Source organism: Mercenaria mercenaria, unplaced genomic scaffold (assembly GCF_021730395.1).
Source record: "Mercenaria mercenaria strain notata unplaced genomic scaffold, MADL_Memer_1 contig_4747, whole genome shotgun sequence".
Taxonomy (NCBI): domain Eukaryota; kingdom Metazoa; phylum Mollusca; class Bivalvia; order Venerida; family Veneridae; genus Mercenaria; species Mercenaria mercenaria.
Window position 1 is genome coordinate 57,876 of NW_026462999.1, and position 5,816 is coordinate 63,691.

General features: G+C 34.3%; 1 long non-coding RNA gene across 1 annotated transcript; it reads right to left on the reverse strand.

Annotated features, from left to right (window-relative positions):
• Positions 1–2,019: 2,019 nt before the first annotated feature.
• LOC128554140 (uncharacterized) lies at positions 2,020–5,248 on the reverse strand. The gene is made up of 3 exons (XR_008369528.1): positions 5,109–5,248; positions 4,302–4,405; positions 2,020–3,865 (listed from the first exon to the last, which is right to left on the reverse strand). It is a non-coding gene; the product is annotated as an uncharacterized LOC128554140 (long non-coding RNA).
• Positions 5,249–5,816: the final 568 nt, after the last annotated feature.

Consider the following 5,816-nt stretch of genomic DNA (forward strand, 5'->3'; position numbering starts at 1 on the left):
TTGTAGATTAGGTCTGTCCGGGCGGATGAATGGATGGATGGATGGTTGGGCGGATGGATGGATGGAATAATGAGTCTCATGTTAACCATTTTGTTCATTCAATATCTGGACAACTTCAAGTATTTACCTAGGACATTGAAACTTCACAGGTATGTTGGTCTTGATGTGTACATGACCTCTATTGATTTCAGGATCACTGGGTCAAAGGTCAAGTTCACAGTGACCTGAACATTTGAAAATGGTTTCTGCACGATATCTTGACAAGTATTTCACCTAGGACCTTGAAACTTCAAAAATATGTTGGTCCTGATGTGTACATGAATCCTATCGATTTCATGGTCACTGGACCAAAGGTCAAGGTCACAGGGACCTGAATATGTTAATCCTTTTGTTCACTCAATATCTGGACAAGTATTTTACATAGGACCTTGAAACTTCATAGGTATGTTGGTCTTGATGTTTATATGACCCCTATTGATTTCAGGGTCACTGGGTCAAAGGTCAAGGTCATAGGCACCTGCACATTAAAAATAGTTTCTGCTCAATATCTGGACAAGTGTTTCACCTAGGACCTTGAAACTTCAAAAATATGTTGGTCCTGATGTGTACATGAATCCTATCGATTTCATGGTCACTGGACCAAAGGTCAAGGTCACAGGGACCTGAACATGTTAACCCTTTTGTTCACTCAATATTTGGACAAGTATTTCACATAGGACCTTGAAACTTCATACCTATGTAGATCTTGATGTGTGCATGACCCCTATAGATTTCAGGGTCACCGGATCAAAGGTCAAGGTCACAGTGACCTGAACATTGAAAATGGTTTCTGCTCAATATCTGGACAATTATTTCACCTGTGACCTTGAAACTTCATAGGTATGTTGGTTTTAATGTGTACATGACTTCTATAGATTTTGGGGTCACTTGGTTAAAGGTCAAGGTCACAGGGACCTGAACATTGAAAATGGTTTCCACTCAATATCTGGACAATTATTTCATCTAGGACCTTGAAACTTCATAGGTGGGTTGGTCTTGATGTGCACCTGACCCCCATTTATTTCAGAGTCAAAGGTCAAGGTCACAGGGATATAAACATTGAAAATGTTGTGTTTTTTTTACTTTTATTTTTTTACACCAATTTATTTCTTTAATTTCATTTTCTGCCTGTCCATTTCTTTTTTTTCCATTTTTCCTTCAATAGTGCTTATTAATTTGGGGTTTATTTATTGTATGCCATTATTAGAACTTTAACTCATTAATACCTAATTCGGAAAACCCAGACAAAACGCCGTCAGGCAGTAGCTGCTTGTTAGTTATTGATCTACTTCTGTTATTAAAAAACTAAGAAGCTTGATAAAGATATACATTCTTCTGTAATTCCGTATTAAGGACACATCACGGCTGAGATAGTTTAGCATTATTGCAATACACAATTGGTATCAAAATTGTGTTTCCAATACATGTGCTCATTAGATAAATCCTCAATATCCATGTGAAAATAAGGGATGTGTTTTGTATGATTGCAACACTGTGATTTGCTCTAATTAGTGACAAGTGACAGAAACAATAGGAATTCGTATATAACTTGGATAGACATAACGACAGTTAGGTAACAATATATTCTTATATTGTTTTTATTCATGAGTTGTAAGCTACAATATAGAATACCCATTTTTAAGAAAATCAAACTGGAAGTTAGAAACAACAGAAAAAATTAATTAGGTCAGGAGTCATCATATACCTGTCAAAATTTGTCATTAGTTTTCACGAGCTGTCAAAATTATTTTCATCTCTCTATTCTGCAAATGCATTGTTTTTGTAAGTATCTTGGTCGGATATTGTAGTGTGTAACTTACTTTACATTCCACAGTAATATTTATGCTTGAAATTGCTTTGTTGAGCTCACCGAAGTCACGTATGAATTTCTATTGTTTTAGTTTATTGTCTCTTATAAAGGTACCAAACCTCAATATTAAGATAAAAGAATTGTTCCTTTCTGGTAGACAAATAGGCCGGTCATATTACCACATATTATGTCAAAGGGTTAAACAAATTCCAACATGAAATGTTTTTATTGTTTTATAATCTTTAAACATTAGAGCATTTTAGAAAAAAAGTCCTCAAAAAAATTCCCATTGGAAAATCTTAAAAAATGAGATTATGAAGGGCACCCCACTTGCAATTCAATGATTCAGACGAATCAAGAGGTTCATTCATTAGGTAACATACATTAGTTTAAACCTATACGTTGGTTTGTTTCTTCGATCAGAGGCATTGATTATATGAAATATCACATAAATTAAAGCTGATACTAAGCTTTGTTGTGACATTTACCAATAAATGCATTAATTTACACTATAGATTTACCCCACTCATCAATTTCATTTGTGTTGGATTTAACGCCGTTTTTAAACAGTATTTCAGTTATGTATCGGCAGGCAGTTAACCTAACCAGTGTTCCTGGATTTTGTACCTGTACAAACCTGTTATCCGCAAGTAACTACAAACTTCCCCACATGAATCAGAGGTGGAGGATGAATGATTTCAGACACAATGTCTTTTATCAAGCCGTCATGGAGAACATACGGCCCGCCCGAGGATCCAACTCACGACCCCGCGATCCGTAGATCGGTGCTCTTCCCAATGAGCTTAGCGGGCGGGTCCACCCATCAATAAAACGTGCATGCAATATCTTTAAACTATTTGCTTGAAACTCGCACTAAATGTAATAAATGTTATAATAACAACAGTATATTAAGAAACATTCAGGAAAAGAATCCCAGATCAACAGTGACTGTACTATAGTATATATAGAACAGGTCACTACAGTAAAATGTTAGAACTGTTTTAAAATCGATACTAAACTACAATTTTCAGCTAACAGCAAATGTACACAAATGTAAACAAAGCCGTAATGTACGAAAATGTGAGAACAAAACTCTGCGATGCGATATACTGTAAAAATATGCTCTATTATAAAGTTAGTATGTTCGAAAAACTTTTCGTTGCTCTCTCAAAATTATGAAAGTCAGTTAAGTGTTAATGTCATGACACCTACAGCCAGACATAAGGCAACCTCTGTGCTAAGGAACAAGTTTATCACCACGTTTGTACCATCCCAAGTCAAGAGGGTTCGTTTCCTTTCCAATCCATGTCTCTATTTTAATGGCAGTGCACTCTAAAATTATGAAACTGTGCAGTTGCCTCTGTAGGAGTTAGGCTCTGTATCTTTACTACCGATGTGCTTGTTGCCTTCGTAATGAATTTTCTGTACCTCAATGTGTTTAATGTACAAACATAATTATGAATGATATACTACCAGCTGTTTCAATGTCATCATGTTAAGAGTGTTGATTTACAAAGACTCTTGCCTGGGAGCATTTAATAATTTAAGCTATTTGCTCACTTTCAGTGTTTTCAAAATAATGCATGGTTTTCAAAAATGCCTCTTCAGATGATTCTTTTGTTGGTCTACCTTTACTACGTTTTACAGTATTTTGAGGTGTTTGATGTTGAGTCGGAACTTGACATCCTGTTCTGAAAGGTGTGCTACATTTTTGATGATATCTTGCATCACTTGAACTGCTGTTAGATCATGTACGGATTAGAGTCAACAGAAGACTTCGCTTCCAATTTTTCTTTATTGTTGACTGAAATTTGGAAATCATCATATTCCTTTTTGTCATTTTGTTTGGCATCTGTACCACAGAACAGGCATTTGAAATGAAAAGAAGTCAGATGAATGTGTCCGTTTCGCTACGTTATAGAGGTACCGTTTGCATCTCCAAGTAGATTCGAGTGGCAGTAATTTTTCTACACTCATAGCACACAATTTTCGCAGGTCTAACATACATTTGTTCTCCTGCAATTTTATAAAAAGAGTAATAAACATAAAGGTCAACTGATTTGACATTAAGATTAATAGGCGAGTATTATATAATCTATATTTATAAAAGGGTTGACATAAATAGACTCATTATGATCCCTTTTATAATTCATTCTTTTATATACAAATATCAAGATGTTTAGGTTTCAAAGGAGGAGATACAATGACACACAAGTATCGTGTAATGTTTTGATACAATGATACAGAGAAAAAACAGATGGCGATATGAAAATACCTTTCTTTCAATACAGATACACTACACAATTGAATATTGAAATTAAATTGGTAATAAGTAACACGCGATTGCATTCTTCTGCTTCCATTTTTCTCAATGTTTAAATAAATATACAATGCTAGATAAGCCAGGAAATAGCATAAACTACAGAAATGCATGAATATAATATTAGAGTACCTTTATTCCTGGCTGCAGAAATTAACTATCTACACATTTTTTCACCCAATGTTGCTATTTTACGTTCGTCTTTCATGTCGCAAATAACACAATTCTCCTCAGCACTGAAAATGGAAAGATTAGTGTTAAACTGTAAGGTGTATCAACAAATTTTCACAAGGAAATTATATGCATTGGTATTAAAGCATTTAAAACAATTTTGTAAAAATCAAATGTTACAGATCCAAAGAGCAAGGGTTTTACCTCATGATGAAATCCAGTAAACACCAGACAAATAGTATAGCAACACTTTGAACAGTAAAAAAAAACTTGTTTCTTCTAGTAGCACTTATGCCACAGACAGCATAACGCAATCATAAATTTTGATCTGACTATAACAAAATTGATCCTATAACAATGACATATAAAATAGTCGGTATTTTCGAAAGAAATATACTTCTACTACTTAGATATACAAAATGGATGCATTTAATTTCGTTTCTACAAAATTAATTTTAAACATCTTTTTTTACGACACAAACACGCTTCCGTATATCTATTTTCCATGCATAACCCATGTGCCTGATTTAACTTTACTAGACCTTTTTCAGAATAAGCTATCGTTGACAATTCTAATATTGAGTACCACTAACACTTACATCTCATACTGGTCTGTGTATCAGTACGTTTTGATTAAAACACTTTGTCGTAGTAAACTTCGCGGAAACTCATAAAAATCAAACAAAACAAATAACTATATAATTTAATATTGCATTCACCTAGTAACAGACATTTGACATACTTCAGTCAATAAATATTTTTACTTACCATACACGATTCACTTGACAATAACCAGTAGTCTTCGAACAGAGTGTGTTCCAAACAATTTGACAGCGAAATGCGATGTTTACTTCTTACCGGAAGTAGAGAAAAAATAGCACATGGTGCATGATAACGGACATCGGAAAATACTTTTCCCCCCAAATAAATATGATGTGATATCTCAGTATCCTTTAGTGATATTTTTGAGGACTTTTTTTCTGTGTGTTATCTTGTGTATCTGTACTCATTCCATACTAAATATCTCATGTTGGGTTTAGTTTGACCATATGTTTCACTATAACCGGCCTAAAAGGAAACTTTTTGGTTGAATCACAACTGAACGGTTTTTGGAAAGAAATGAATATTATTTGTTTTTTTGTTATTCACCGGAAATTCAAAACGTGACATCACCTTAAGTATTTCGATTTAGTTCACATGAAATAGCCAAATGCCAGTCTCTTTGGCTAAATTTTCAAATAAGTAGCAGTTTGTCCCTGGGTTTTCATGTACATTATTTATGTACTTCTATAAGCAAAATGGTTCTAAAACCTGTTATTAATATACATACATTATATATAAATGAGAAACTTAGAACTCTGTTTGAAACAGGGCCTTTGCATGTCTCCTGTCTTGCAATGGCTATATACTTGTTAGCTTCTCCATGAAGGAGATTGGTGTAGACTTTGCAGCACCTGTCATGATCCGCAATGCTTG